Source organism: Choloepus didactylus, chromosome 7, assembly GCF_015220235.1.
Source record: "Choloepus didactylus isolate mChoDid1 chromosome 7, mChoDid1.pri, whole genome shotgun sequence".
NCBI classification, from domain to species: Eukaryota; Metazoa; Chordata; class Mammalia; order Pilosa; family Megalonychidae; genus Choloepus; species Choloepus didactylus.
Genome location: NC_051313.1, coordinates 50,055,417 through 50,071,981, shown reverse-complemented (window position 1 = coordinate 50,071,981; position 16,565 = coordinate 50,055,417). Strand labels below are relative to the sequence as shown.

Sequence of the window (16,565 nt, the reverse complement as noted above, 5' to 3'; positions counted from 1 at the left end):
AAAGTAACAACAGAATTAAGACCTTAAAGCTGAGAAAAACTCAACCACATGAAGATCTGGGGCAAGAGAACTCCAGGCAGAGGAAACAGGCAGTGTGGCATAGGGAGTTTGAAGGTCTTGAGGCCAGACAGAGCATAGTATGTTCAAAGAACAGGAAAAAACCCAGCGTGGCTGGAGCATTGTGAAAGAAGGTGAATTTGATAGGGAATGAAGTTAGAGAGGTAAATAGGCCTTTTAGAGACATGGTAAGGAATTGAGAGTTTATCACAAAAATTCATTGAATGGGGCAGGCATTTGAGGGTTTTAAGCTGGTGGCTGCCATGTAAGATCACTTTCTTGCTGTGTGGTGAGTGGATTGCAGGGGCAAGTGCAGAACCGAGGAGTCAATTTAATACATTATGGCAGTGGTGCCAGTGAGAGATAATGGTGGCTTGAGCAAGGTCATGACAATAAACATGAAGAGATGGGACATATTTTAGAAGGCGAGGTAGCAGAAGTTGGGAATGGATTGGATGTGAGGGTGGTGACAGAAAGAGGTGAATCATGAGTGACTCAGAGTTTTGACTTGAGCAATCAGGTAGATGGTACCGTTATTCATTGATACGGGTAGACTGAGAAAAAAATATTTGGGATGGATCTGGTGTTCTGTTTTGGACATGTCCTATTAGATGTTGAAATGCAATTGTATATAAAAGTGTAGAGGTCATGAGATAGGTAAGAGTTGGACATAAAATATTTTAGGTCTTTAGCATATAGTTAGTATTTAAAAATCACTAAATTAGTTTACCTTGGAAGCATAAGAGAATATCTAAGACTAGGTATATCGGTTTGCTAAAGCTGCCATTATGCAAAATATCAGAAATGGATTGGCTTTTATAAAGGGGATTTATTAGGTTCCAAATTTACAGTTCCAAGGCCATAAAAGTGTCCAAACTGAGGCATCACCAAGAGGATACCTTCCCAGACTGAGGAAAGGCCGATGGTACCCAGAACACCTCTGTCAGCTGGGAAGGCATGTGGCTGGCATCTGCTGGTCCTTTGCTCCTGGGTTGTGTTTCAAAATGGTTTTCTCCAAAATTTCTCTGGGCTTCTGTCTCTCTTACCTTCTGTCAGCTCTCTGCTTAGTTCTGCTGGGGTGTTTCTCTCTAAGTATCTGTTAGCTTCTCTGGGGCAAACTCTGGGCTTCATCTCTTAGCTTAGCATCTCCAAACATCTTTCTGTCTGCATCTCCAAGTGTCTGGGTCTGGGTCTCTGTCAGCTCTTAGCTTCTCCTGGAGGCAAACGCTGGATTACATATCTTAGCTTCTCTCCAAAATGTCTCTGTCAGCTTCTCTGAGCCCCTTTTCTCCTTGAGCTCTCTTAAAGGACTCCAGTGATCTAATTTAAACCTGGAATGAGCAGGTTCATACCTCCATAGAAATGACCTAATCAAAAGGTTTCATCTACAGTTAGTGGGTCATATCTCCATGGAAACAACCTAATCCAAAGTCCTACCCTATTCAAAAGACTAATAAGTCTGCCCCCACAAGATTACATTAAAGAACATGGCTTTTGTGTGGGACATAATAGATTCAAACCAGCACACTGGGTCACTTCAACATTTAGACATCAGCCAGGAGAGGAAGAGCCTACAAAAGAGATAAAAAATGAAAAGCAGGGAGATAAGGTACAACAAATACTTTAAAATAATAATAAAATGGAGTGTCAAGAAAATGAAGTTGGTCTAGAAGTATGAAATGATCTTGAGAAGTCAAGAAGATGAGGATAGAGATGAGAACGTAAGGTTGGGCAAGAAGGAGGAAGCTGGTGATCTTGGCCAGAGAAGTTTCAATGGAGTGGAGGGAATATATGCCCAGGTGGAGTGGTTTGAGAAGGCAAGGAAGGGAAACAGAACAAGGTCAGATTAGTCAAGAACTTTTGCTGTAAAAATGAGCAAAGAAATGAGGCTGTAGCTGAAGGGAGACATGGGATAAAAACATTTTTTCCCCTCCTTAAGAAGGGGGATAGTAAATGGTGGAATAAGAATGCTTAATGATGTTAGAGAGTTTGGAATCTCAGGGCACAGGTGAGAGGATGACATTTGAAAGAAAGCACAATCATGGCATCTTTTTGAAAGATCAAGGATGTATGATGATATGGGAACAGGAGACAATAGGCGTGTGTACTTACCGATGGCCAGAGGAAATAATTTCTATCTGATGTCTTCTTTTGTCTCAGGTAGTAATTAAACATGTTATAAGCTAAGATGAGGGTTTGGAGGAGAAAAAAAAGGAGATATGAACTAGTCATGTACAAGAGAGGGAGAGCAGACTTGCAGGGCTGTGTTGAGGACTCAATTGAAATTTGTACTTATTAAAATTAAATTTTGCCAGAATGTCCAGTTAGCTGATTTTCTCTAGAAATGTTATGTGCTTAGGTACAGATACTGAGTTTAATAAGGGTGATGTTTATAAAATTATTACAGTATTGCTTCCTGTATAAGTTAACTTTAGGCATAAATGATTAAATTAATATTTCAGTGAATTTTATAAAGTGAACAAAATTTATATTTTCTGTAGGAAGATTTATTTTCAAGTTAGACTATAACTTTTTCATGTTCTTCATGATTTTGAATAAAGGGTTAATGCAAAGAATTATACATTTTAAGCAGCTCAGCTGTTGACTTCAGTTATGTTTAGTTCTTCACAATAGTGGTGGTGAGGCAGGTTAGGAGTAGGAAAAACATCTTGCAAGCTCTGAGGCACCTTTGGAGTCAGTGCAGGAAGTGGGGGCATCAGGTAAGATACAGTCATGCTCCTGAAACCAGAGGAGATAGAACAAAGTAAGATACATTGTTCAACCATGTGGCATGGACCAATCACAATAACCCATTCACAATCCTTAATTTAAATGTTTATTCTGCCTATTGCAATAGCTTACTTACAAACCTTGGGTTGCATGTTTATTAACCAATCACAAGAATGAAAAATAGACAACTAATCGTAACAAGTTACTTACACTACTTAATTTGAATGATTACTCACCAATCACAATGTGCTGACATCTCAAACCCCACCTCCCTTTGTTTGATTTAATAAAAAGTACTTCTTCCCAACCACATGAGCATGTCTTTCTCTGGAGCACGCCCCACACTCACCCCTTAGAGAATGGGCGAGGCTCGAACGGAGCTCAGGTAACATCTTTCTTGGCGAAAGAAGTCTGGAGACCTGAGTACCATTGCCTACTCCGCCAGTGACCGTAATGAGATATTGGTTCAATCAGTGACTGTAACATAATCCTGCTTCTCTAAAGGAATGCATAACTTGCTTTTAATCAACAGGACCTCATAGATTTCAACTAAATTCCTGCTCCAGATTTTACCAAGGAAACTCCAATAACTGACTTTTTGGAGACATATTTAAATAGAGATTTAGTTGGGAGAATTCTCAGTCTGGTGCTTTTCAATAAAATGAAGACAATATATCCCCTGACTTTCTTTAGCAGTTAAGTTCAGAATGAGGAGGAGTGGGTGAAAAAAGATTTGCAGACTCTTGATTCTCTTCCCTTATAGCCTATGGAGCTATGGAGTTTATGGAGACCAATTTCCATAATTCTGGCTTCTGAAAATTAGATCTTGATTCCAAATTCCCTTGCTGTAGTGTTATCAATACAATGAAGTCCATGTAAATACAAAATCTATGTCTTGCTTTAAAATAAGTGACCACTGGATAATAATATAGAAATTTACTTCATTTCTCTTCCTTTAGTCACCAAAATAGCAATTTCTAATTATCATGTATTGTTAGTTTCCATAGCACAGATTATTTTATTCCCATAGTAATATATGTATCAGTTTTGTAGCAATAAATCAAAAGCTATCAATTTGTCAGAACAGAAGAGCAAACAAAACATCAGGGACTGTGTTTGACCACATTTCCAGTTTGTAAACAAGTCTTGGTTGGATAGCTCTGTTTATAAAATGGAAATGTGGTCAACAAACATACAGTCCCTACAGTCCACAGAGAAGGCTAAATCTGCTGCTGATTTTTACATGATCAACTACATAAAATATTGATGCAGTTAAGTGATGCATTGCCATTGTTCATCTCTTTGTACTCAAATTCAACATTTGTTTACAAAGGAACACTGATCTGGAGGCAGATTGAAACAGTTATATATTAAAAGTTTGTTGGGACAACAGATTGTAAAATAAAAGTTTATTTTCTGATTCTCATGCTTTCCATTATTATACAGAGTACAGGCCTACATTTTGATTCTAGTCTTATCTGTGTTCATTTCCCTTTCATTTTAGACCTATTGCTTCATACATTAATTTACAGAAATAAAAACCATTACTGAATTCTATTATCTCTGTTGTGTTCTCTCTAGCAGTGTATATCCAAACAAGACCATAGTTGCCTGTGTGATCTTTTGGTGGGAGGGGATGTGAGAAATGGATGGAAAAAGGGTTCAGATCCTTAATGAACACCAGCCTTCAAATCTGCATTCACCTGAAATAAAAGATTTAAAAACTTGGCTAATTAGAATCATATATTACATTAGAGGGGAAATTCAATTGACACTCTGGTCAGTTCGTAAAGGCCTTCCTTAGCTGCTTTCTACCAAATAGATGACCCCTCTAGGGAAGGCAACAGATCTTAATTCTATTTTCTAACAACTTCTTTTATAGTGAATGGAATCAGTCAGAATGGCTCAGTGCTGGATGAAAAATGAATAGGAATTCCTAATCCATATTCTGCACCACAGTCTACTGAGTTTGCTTGAATCCTGTGACATATACCAGTGATTTCTACCCTATCATTGGAACAACACATGAACACAATATTCTTAGCAATCATCTCTAAAGTTCCCATTTTAGAAGGCAATGGACAGTTCTATAGTCAGAAAGTTAGGATTACGGGTCTCACTTATTGCAAAAATTGTGCTCTTGACAGACGGTGTCCCTAGGCTTTGTTGAGAACACTAATCAGGGATCAGGTCAAGTTCTGGGGTTGTCCTTGGATTCTGATAAAAGCTGAGGAAGAGCTCTTCACTTGCTTTTGAGCTGGCTTCTCTCTGAAAGGTAGCTGCTTCTGATTTCTAGTTCTAGATAGAGAGCCGTTTCTCAGGGGGCTGCTCAAACCAAGTTACTTCATTTTCTCAAACCCTCCATATTCCCAGCCTGATCTGCAGGGCTTTATCCCTTGCAGCTTGGAAACATCTGAAACCCTATGAGACAAAAGACAGAGATCTGGAACAAATACTATTTTTCCACCTGCCTCCTCTGATACACCAGAAATAGCAATAAACTACAAACTTCAGATATGTGGGTTGAAATTCTAGCTCTGCCCTTTGCTAGCTGTGTGCCTATAGGCAAGTTACCTGACCTCTCTACATTTTGGTTTTCTCATCCTTAAATTTGATAAGACTGTTCAAAGAATTAAATGTGACACATTATATGAAAGTGTGTCTTAAATGGAATAGATCCTAGACAGATAATAGTTCTCTTCCCCTAAATCCTTGTGTTAAGCTTCTAGGAAAGAGTAGACAGAAAAGGTGAGACAATGGTCCTGAGGACTTGCATTTGGTGGTTTCCTAATCATCTGGCAAATTCGGTCCTGTGAGTTGGGGAAACCTGTACTTCTGCCCCTTTTATGCCTTCCTACCTCACATAAAGAAGGTATCTTTCTATACTTTTCCATATGCCTAATGATCATCATTGCTTTTCCATGGCTTCTTTCCTTCTTTGTTGGGGGTTGGGTATGGAGACCAGTAAGAAATACTTTCTGGTGAAACATCTCTCTTTAGGAGATGGCATTTGTGTTTATAGCCAATATGCACCTGGTTTTCTATTGGTACTTTCTACAAAAAGTGGGCAGTGATACTATAACCTTGCTAACAGAGGTTACCATGTGTCTTTAGAAATAGCTTACAAGATGTATTGTTTACTCTATCTTCATTTCCCTGAAACACAGTAGATATTCAATAATACTTGTTGAAAGAATAAATGAGGTAGTTAGGGTTTGAAGTAGGTCTTGCAGCTCAGGGATTGATGAGAGAAGGGACGAGTAATGGTGTGGATGAGAGAAGACAATTCAAAGAATTCTAATACCCTCAAGAAACTAAAATTTATACCTGTTAGAAAGGGTTAGCAGGAGTCTTTGGAATACTCAAAGATTTGCAATTCATCAAAGCAGAGTACTTGAGGAGTACTTTGACCTTGACTTATAAGATAGCATCTCAGGAATCCAGGCAAAAGGGAAGAGACTAATGAGAAAATTTTTGCACTGAGAACCTTATGATGCAATTAATCTCCAAAGTGTTGAGTGGAAAGAGGTTTATATGTGAGGTGATGGATTGACTATAGAAGCAAAGGATTTAGTCATTTCAAGTCATGTGGAAGTCATATAGACGTGTTGATCCAAGATATGGTGCAATCCAAGATCAAGGGGGTCAATTGCATGACCTAGGGGTCTGGTGAGAAGGTTAAAGTGCTTTGGAGTTGGTGCTCAGATCTCTTCCTGCAACCCCTCCCTACTGAGGGATCAGGAGGAAATCTCTAGGAAAAATAGCAGGCTGGAGCCCAGAGGGTGGAGCTGAGGTCTGACAACAATGACTTTCCCTGGCCTCCATACATTCATAGGCAGAAGTGAAAAGGGAACCCAGAACAAGCCTCCTGCCCTGCCCGCCAGTGAATGATACAATCTCAACAATACAGCATGTCTTGGAGACTGTTAGTTCTAATCCCAACTTGCCTGGTAACTTTATTTATATCAGTCCTTATAAGCATGGACTCCCAGGTAACCCCCTATTCTCTCATCTCCATAAGGCTATGCATATCTTCCACTGTTCTCCTACGAACTCTTACTGTCACTGGTTTCTTCCCTTCAGAGAACTGCAGACCTCTCAGGGAATGGCTGTTTCTTTCCCTCACCACTCCTGTCACTGGACCTGGTGGTGGGGTAGGCCTTCTTGCTTCTTCCAGATCACAGTATATCCTTCCTTCCTAAAACCCTTGAGCTTGAAACTTTATGGCATGATACCACACCCCTCATTAGCCCTCCTTTCTGTCCCTGGATCATCTCCTGCCCATGTCTTGAAGATTTTTGGCTCCCGACACTATCCCTATCACCAGAATTATTCCTGCTGTAATTACTGTTGATTTCAATACCCAAAACAATGATCTTTCCAATACCCTGATCTCTCTCCCTTGACCTTCACTCCTCCATTCATCTTCTTTTCTGCTGACCACCCACTCCCTAGGCCCCTCTGGTATGTCCTACAGAATGTCCTGTGATGATGGAAATGTTCTATGTCTGCATTGTTCGATTCATTAACCATTGGCCTCATGAATAGTGAGTGACTACGGCAACTGGAGAACGGAATTTTAATTAATTTAATAAATTTAAATTTATATAGCCACATGTAGCTAGCGATTACCTTGAAGAGTGAGACCTTAGACCTTATCATTATTAAAAGCTGCCTTCTCTCTATAATTCTAAATTCAAATATCACTAAACATTCTCAAACACCTTCCTCCTACTTTTCCAATTCACTTACTCCCTGCACTATCCCAACTATATCAGTACTTTTACTGAACGGTGACCTCTCTGATTCTACCATTCCTCCCAGCTTCTTGTGTTCCAACTTCATTCTTTAACAAGCTTGGATTCCAGGATCCATCAATATAATCACTGCTTGTTCTAGTTTGCTAATGCTGCGGAATGCAAAACCCCAGAGATGGATTGGCTTTTATAAAAAGGGGGTTTATTTAGCTACACAGTTACAGTCTTAAGGCCATAAAGTGTCCAAGGTAACACATCAGTAACCGGGTACCTTCACTGGAGGATGGCCAACGGCATCTGGAAAACCTCTGTTAGCTGGGAAGGCACATGGCTGGCATCTGCTCCAAAGTTCTAGTTTCAAAATGGCTTTCTCCTAGGACATTCCTCTCTAGCAAGCTTGCTCTTCTTCAAAACGTCACTCACAGCTGCACTCAGTTTAGTCTCTTTGAGTCAGCATGCTTTATATGGCTCCACTGATCAAGGCCCACCCCCGAATGGGCGGGGCCACACCTCCATGGAACATCTCATCAAAATTATCATTACCCACAGCTGGGTGGGGCACATTCCAAGCAAATCTCTGCCCCACAAGACCACAAAGATAATGGCATTTGGGGGACACAATACATTCAAACCGGCACACTGCCTTTCATATGAAGGCAACTACTGTCTCTTCATCATGCCCACCTGGCAGAACCCCAACCATGCTTCTATCCAATTCTTCACCTCCTCCAAACCTGCACTTGTGCCACTGAATATGATTACTGGAAAATACACTACCATACTGACTGGTTAAATTCATGCCAGTAACCTCAAGTGGCCCTGAGTGCTGGCCAAGCCTTCAACTATACTTATTTATCTTTCCACTTTCCTACTCTACTAGATAAAGAGTCCACACTTCTCTACCCTCCTTGAACTTCTAAAGCTTTCTCCCCACTCATTGCTCTCAGCTTATGTTTTTGCTTTTTATTTCATGAAGACAGTGCAAAGAATAAAAAATAACCTCACATTTTCTTCCTGCTCCTTTTCTTTTCCCCCTGTTCTTCCCTTCCTGAATAATTCAGTACTAAGCTATTAGGTAGAACCAAGGAAAAGCAAGCATCTACATGGGAGTTAGGATGGCTGGAGCCAAAGAATGGTAAAAAAGGTGTCTATGTAGCAAAATAGCATGCATAGATTACTGGAGCTCACATAGACTCTCAACACCACACCTACAATCCTATTTACATCTGTACTATATCTTCTGCCACCTCTTCTATTACTTGGAATAACTGACCCTGTCCTATTTGAGGTTAATCCCTCGGCTTGTTCACTAACTCCCATCCCTTCTTGACCAGTCAGGACATCCAACCATCTCTCCTTCAGCATCAGTTTTTCCCTCTGCCACTTCCATAATAATACTAAAATGTTATATTATCTTCTGTTTAAAAATAAAATCCCTTACCTAAATTGTCCTCCAGATACTACCCCATTTGTATTCTCCATTTTAGAGCAAAATTGTTTGTAAAATATTGGCTTTATTCCCCATTCATCTTCCTCCCATTCTATTCATCTAATCACTCCCAAACCTGCTCCTTCTGTCATCTTCATCTTAATAAATAACAACTCCATCCCTTAGTTACTCGGGACTAAAACCCTGGAGTCATGACTCATATGATTCCTCAGCAACATCTTTTGGCTTTATTTAAAAATGTATCTAGATTTTGACCACTTTTCACCATGGATGGCCACTATCTCCTTGTCTAGTCCATAGTCAGTTCTCACCTGAATTAGTATAGTAGCCTCCTAACTGGTTGCCTTCTTTCACCTTGGCCTTTATTAAGCTTGGTCAGTCTTAATAGAGCAACTGGAGGGGTCCTTTTACATTTGTATCAGATCATTCCTTTCCTCTTTTTAAAACCCTTCCATGGCTTTCTGTGTTGCCTTCAGAGTAAAATCCAAAACTCTGCAGGACATGAGACCTCCACTCCTCTCCAACTGAACCATCTACCAATCTCCTGTCTCATCTGTCCTGGCCATTGGATTCCTTGTTCTTCCTCAGGGACTTTATACTGGTTTCAACCTCAAGATCTTTATGCCTGATGTTCTCTGCCTGGAAACTTCTTCCCTGAAACATGTACGTGGATCTCTCCTTTATTTCTGTATGTTTTCTCCTCAAAAGTCAACTAATCAGTGAGACCTTCACTGACCACCCTGCATAAAGTAACTTCTTCCCTACCCTGTCTTTCCAACATGTCCCATTCTGCTTACTCTGCTTTATTTTTTTCTATAACACTTCTATCTGACATTAAATACATTTAAATGTATATTTGTTGTCTACCTTCCTGCCACCAAACTGTAAGCTCAATGAAGGCATAGGGTTTTGTTTAGTTTGCTCATTGCTGTTTTGATAAAACTAGAAAAGAGTCTGACAGCATGTGCTCAATAAACAGTGAGAGGTTTCGGGAATAAAAAGTAGATCCCATCCTTCAAGCACAGATATTATTTATTCTAAGAGAAAAGCTCATTAAGGCATTATGAGTTTTTAACACCCAAGTGTAATTTATGTCACCATACTGAGGGAATGAGGACAGGTGGGAATCAGGATACTTGGTCTCTTGTCCTGGAACTGTCCTCAACCCACTCTGTGGCTCTGAGTAGGTTTTCTTGGTCTAGGTTTCCTTAGCTGTAAATGTTGTTAGACTAGATCAGTGGTTCTAAGCCTGCGGTCTAGGAACTTTTTCCTAGCCCATGGTGGGCTTCAGGGGATCTGTGCATCTTTTAATATTGTATGTGAAGTTTCAAGGCCATGTGTACATGTGTATATATCTTTTCCAGACAAGAGAAGAGGGTCTATGAATGGATCTAGTCTTGAATGGACTAGGTGCCCTTCAAGTTTCTTTTAATTCTAATTTTATATATTTCTAAGTTTTGAAAGGTCATGGCCAAAGACAATCTGATGCTGTTCTTGATAGCTAGAAGGCAGTCTCAGTTCTGCCACACGCTGGGTAAGTCACTCTTTTTCCCTCACTTTGGTTTTTATCACCTATAAACTGAAGGCTTTGGACCAGACTAGCCAAAACAATACCATTCAATTCTACGCTCGATTCAGTCAAACCAAACCAAACAAACAAAACCTGGTAGGAAGATCAGAATTCAGACTGGTTGCTGCTTGGTCTTCAGGAGTCAGAATCCTAGAGCTGCTAATATTCAAAGAGCCAGCTGAGAAGTAAGAAAGGGATGATAGGGAGGTGGTTCCTGAACAAGACTCTAACTGAGAAATTCAGCAACTTTCTCAAAGATGAAAGACTAATTCATAAGGGCAACTGGGAATGGAAAGGAACAAGCTTCATGGCTTTTGTAGAAGAGACTTCATTCTGATTCCTTAAAGCCTCATAAATTCTTGGAATATAATATGAAAAGATCTTTCTGTGGTTTTGGAGAATTATTTGAAGGGTTAAATAGGTGCATATAGTCTGATGTTTCCTTATGAGTCTACTTTTCTGTTTAGGATCTAGATAGTGTTTTGTAATTGAGGAATTTGTCACAACATGCCTAATTTTGCTTTCTTCAGTTCTCCCATCTTTCTTTCCCTGCCCTCCATGTCTTTGCTAGGGCCTGTCATTTCTGTTTTTATAAGTGTGTCCTGTTTGCTCTGAAAAGGAAATATACAATTAAGCTCTAAGTACACACACAACACTTAGAGGAAGTGGTTTGAAGCTTCTTCTTCCCAGTAGTTCCTCCATTCTTTCATTTAAGGCCTACTGCGTGTCAGATCATATACTGGGCATTTAAAGTCAAATTAGAGGCACTCCCTGTTCTGTACTCTTAGGTTCACAACAAAACAGAGCTGGGTACCCTCCCTCATAAATTTCCCTGCCTTTTGCTCCTCCCTCCCTGGAATTGGTGGGACTGAGCTGCTGTGATGATGACCTGAGCATCTCTGGCCGCTAGACAAGTTGTCTTCGTTGCTTCCCTGAGGGAATGGAACTGAATGGGGCATTTTTCCTGGTCTGGCCCAACTCGATCGGGCCTTGAGGACCCATTAGGCTGCAGGTCACAGCAGCTGGAGCCCAGGCGCCCAGAGTCGATCACGCGTGTGTGCTGCCCGTTCCACGATACACAATGGAGTCATTGACTATTTATTTACTGGGACTACAAGGCCGCTTTTGACTTAATTACGGGAGCTTCCCAGACAACCCCGAGCTCTTTAAATGACTAACAACGGACTCTCCATTGCTACTAATTCATCTCTTTTTAATCTTTTTAAGTCCTAAATCGCCCCCACCCAGGAGGGCGCATTGAGTATACAGGGTGGGGAGGGAAGAGGGACAAGAGGGTCACGGAGAACTCTGGGTGGTGACAGAGAGGGTAGAGACAGGTAGTTTTGCTTGAGAGCAGGGGTTTGTCAGGGCTGAGTTTCTATGCGTTTCAGGGATGGGCTGAGCCAGGCGTGGAGGGTGGCACTGCGCTGCCAGACTCTGCCAAGGGCTTAACTCGGCGAAGGCTGCAGGGAAGGAAGCAACAAAAGGACAAACGCTTGTCTGCAGCTGAGACAACTTGTCCACGGGGACGCAGAGCATCTCTACTCTGCGGCCTTAGGAATTAGGAACTGGAGTGCTGCCGGGAATTGGGTCTGCTCTGATACACGGCAGAGCCGCGGGATCCCACCTGTGCCCCTCACACAGCGGGTTTGAAAATTGTCTCCCGGACTCAGCGCGCCTGGTCTCTTTCCGCTCAGCCTCACTTTTGAGGCTCTTCACGAATCGCTGCTAGCCAATTTCCTCTGGGAGCAACTGCTAGGCCTTGTCTCTAGTAAATACTGTAGGGCCGAGGATAAAATAGCAACGATATTGAATAGATGCTGACTTTTCAGACCCAGGGGAGCGGAAATCGGGGATTGCTTGTGAAAGTTAATCATATTCTTCAAGAAGCGAGGGAAGCCTTGTTGCGCTCACCACCAGCATTCCTTCTCTGGAAGACAAGTTGAGGGAAGACTTTGGGACTCAGGCAGGCCGCCCCACCTTTAGGAAAGTCCTCCAGAGACCTCGGATCGGCCGCCACCTACTTGGTCGGGGTTGCTCCCTAGGTTCCTTTCACTAACCTTTGAGTCCACGACCTCAGGTTTGACGCCCACCAGATCTCAAACCCAACTTTTGCTATTTGCAGAGTTTAGAGTTCAGGGAACTTGAGGGCAGGAGTAGGAGAGGCCCACCACCGGGCCGGTCTATTATTAAGGCGCCGGACAGAGACACCTAGCAGTGCGTAGTGCCTCCTGGCGTGTGCGTGTCGTGGAGGGCGGGGCACAGGTCATGGTGTCTTTCGCAAACTTCAAAGAGACATGGCAGTAGTTGGACTAAAGGGGGCACTTTGGAGACTACCAGCTCTTCCCCAAACCCTGGCAGCGGGGAAGTTTGGTTGCTACGGTTTAGAAAGCTATAAAAGCTCTCACCCAGAAACAGCTGCGTTCGGGCCCCTTACCCGCGTTGTCGCTATCCAGGGTAAGACAAAATTCCTCGATGATATGCATCACAGCCTGACGGAACGTCGCCATCCCGGTCCCGCATTCCCAGCAGGCGGGGTTGCACACGGGGTAGAAAGCCCTGTAGGACCCGGGAGTTCATAACTCCCAAGTCTGGGGACGCCCGGAAATATCGCGCTCTCTGCCTTGAGGGCCAGGGGCGAGCCCTGAGCCCGGGTGGTCTTGGCCGCCCAGAGAGCGCAGGAGCCGCAGGGAAAGAAGCGCGGCGCCTTTAAAGCGAGGGGCGAGGAACCCCCCGCCAGGAGGCGTGTCGGTCTCCGCTGCTGCCGCCGCCGCTGCTCCTCGGTCTCGGTCTCGGCCGCCGCCGTCACTTGCGCTCTGCGCCGGGGGCTGCGCTGCTCGGTCCCCGGAGCCAGGGACTTCCCTCCCGACCTCCACCGGCGGCTCCTCCCCTAGGACTACCCCTTCTCATCCCCGCCCCCTCACCCCTAGGAAAAGGTAAGGATTTGGGTTTGGGCTTGGTAACATGTTTCCTCCCGAGGTGTACGTTCCCAGGACGACTGGAGGGACCGGGGTGGGCGAGGGGCATTCTCCGCCCGGAGAGAAGGAAGAAGGCAAACAGCGGAGTCTGGTGCGCTCGGGGAACCCGCTGGACCGACTCGTTGCGAGTGGCTTTGTCCCTCTTGCCTCAGCCAGTTCCCGGCAAGGATGCAACTGGCTTGGTTGGCTACAGGCGCTTGCGTTCTTCACATAAAATAATGTAAATAAGCGGATGTGTCAGGAAGTGGCCTCAGCTACTGGGACTCACTGGAGGCGAAGAGAGTGAGACAGATGGCAAGAAGCTGTGTGTCTGCCTGTGGCTCTGAGGCACTCCCCAGCCTTCCTGCCTTCCACCCACCCTTCCATCAGTCCTGCTCCTTAGTTCTGTGCTGAGAAGGTACATTCATTTTAACCCGCCCAAGTATTTGGATCTCATGAAAAAGTCAGAGGGTGTTCCATTAGAGTAAGAGGTGGCGTTGGGGTTGGGGATGGTGTCACCAGGGGAGATTATAAATATCAAGAACTTTTAACGACCATCACCCCCTGATATTTTTACCTTCACGGAGATAGGGTTTCTTCACCAGGCAACACGACTGAGCTGAAGCTTCTTCATCTAAGAATCTATGATTTCCAATTTAGGAAATAGAGGACATTAGAAAAGTTTCTACTACTGTCCTTAGGTAATGCACAGATTATCTTCTATCATTTCCTCCTCTTCATACTGTAAGTATTCTGTCTTCAGAATTTGGATTAACGATTATTTTCATTTCATAGGAGATTGATTCATTTGAATTTTAAGTAGTCTATAGTTTAGTTGCTGGAAGATATTTCAATCTTAATTTATCTAAGTTCATTACCCCATAACTTTTGATACAGTTCATTTCTGTAACCCCCAAGGAAGCTTTCAACTTCCTCCCTGTGGCTTCAGAAACTTACTAAACAGACAAAAAATGGAATGCACAGAAGGAAGATAACAGAGAAATGAGTGATGCCTGTAAGTCTTACCTGTTGTTTTCTTCTGCTGAAAACACTGAAGATTGCTTTGACTGAAGTTTAAAAAAAAAAAAGAAGAAGAAAGAAAGAAAGAAAAGGTTCTAGAAGATGTAAATCGATTCCAATTCAATTTCTTAATTAAGATACACTTCTTTTTGGCATCTAAAAATTAATTAAAACTCTAAAAGTCATTGCTCATCAATGTAGCAGAGTGTTAGTGGAACTGCTGTTATGTGTTCAGAATCACAAGTGATTGCATAGTATTCATAGTTAGGAAAAGAGAAGTGTAAGTATGCAACAGTGTAGTCTTAACTGATATCAGCCCTGGGTTTATTCTCTGGCATTTTTAATGCCATGGATGGGCAGGCTGTTTAATTTAGCTAAGCAGCAATACAATAAGCCACATGCATGGAAGAATGGGTCAGGTGTTATTATAATATGAGGGTTCTCAAATGTCACATATCAGCAGGATTTCAGTGACAAGTGGAATCCTTAGTAAAATTCCATGTGGAAAAAAAAAGGATAGATATGGCATGGAAGAACATTTGAAACAGCTTTGAAATTCACGTTATCCTGGGATATGTATTTGCTGTTTCCTGAAAAATGTATAGATAGGTATTGTCTTTTTAAATGTTGTGCTATAAGGATTATTACACATTTGTACATGTCCCAGTAGGTGGCAGCTAACTCGAATAAGATTCATTTTCACCATGAGAATAGGAAACTAAAATTGCTTCTCAAGTAATAGTGCCCAAGAATAAGCGGTCATTAGTGTCAGCAAATATAAAAATACAGTGAAAGATGAAGCTAATGACACTTTTTGTTGGAACAAGTTTGCATGAACAAGATATGCATTTTGTTCCTTGATAATTTGTCATAAGCTTGCTCTCTCCTTATGTCAACCTCCTGTGGCATTTTTTGAGGCTTACTTTTAGACACAGTTATGCTCTGTGTGTGCATATATGTGTGTGTTTGCAGTTTGTCATCTCTGTTTTGACCTTGGAACCTACAGAGCTTTGGCTTCTAGAAATAAAGGTTGCCATCTGTTTAAAAATGAGGGGGGAAAAGAAGCAAATGAGAATAAGGTGTATACATCTTACTATTATTAATTATACATGCATACGAATAGTCGTTTTTTTTTCTTTAAGAAAAGAGCAAGTTACAGAATTGACACAATTTTAAAAAGAGTTAGACTTGGTCAGCTAAATACTGTTTAATAATTTTATCAATCCTTCATTTAGCTTCAGAACTATGATAAATAGTCTCAGTATTGGAGATAAACATGATAATTTCAAATCTGCCCTATTATAAGGTATCTGACACCACCAAATCATTTTCTTATATTATTGTGGAAGTAATTTAGGTTTTTTACTTTTTTTTTTTTGGTCTTGAAGAGTAAGTGAAGTTTAATGAGAAAAAAAACAAGAATTAATCTTATTATCCTTGTAACAGATGGAAATCTGGAGGTGGAGAATTTGAAGGCAATAACTAATTGTACACTTTAGAGAAGTCTTTAGCCACTGAATATTGACAGCATGTTTTTCAGTATTTTGAATTTTTGGTGTCTTTCAGGCAGATTTTTTTTTTTTTTTTTTTTTGCATTGAGGAACAAGCATCTTATTGCCCTTGGGGGAGTCACAGCTGTTGTAAGTGGTTTCTGTAATAGTATGCCCCAGAAAGGACAAGTATTAGCAGCGCACCCTGGGTATGTCAAGCAATCTCAGTAAGTCACACTGGAAAACACACAACACAATTGATGAAATAGTCCTCTTGACATTGTGAACAACACAGTAATTAAAATTCTGAGGTTCTGTGTAGGAGAAATATGCACATTGTCACTTCAAATAGCATATTATTCATTCAATGTAGTGCTTTCCATGTACCACTCCAGAATTAATCAGTGCCTGGAGCGCTGTCCGAGGTTCTGAAGAAAGGTCGTCTCCTGTCTTGCAGAAGTTCAACTGGACAGGTGCAGTTCCTGTCAGTTGTGTTGGTATCTTTTAGTTTAGGTGATGGATGTAAATGAACAC

The 16,565-nt window shown here is 41.8% G+C and overlaps 1 protein-coding gene across 1 annotated transcript in view; it reads left to right on the top strand.

Annotated features, from left to right (window-relative positions):
- Positions 1–13,376: 13,376 nt before the first annotated feature.
- Positions 13,377–16,565, top strand: part of GRIK2 (glutamate ionotropic receptor kainate type subunit 2) — a 774,206-nt gene continuing 771,017 nt past the window's right edge. Inside the window, exon 1 of the mRNA XM_037843288.1 lies at positions 13,377–13,500. The gene's annotated coding sequence lies outside the window, so the exon portion shown is untranslated. The remainder of the gene's footprint in view (positions 13,501–16,565) is intronic.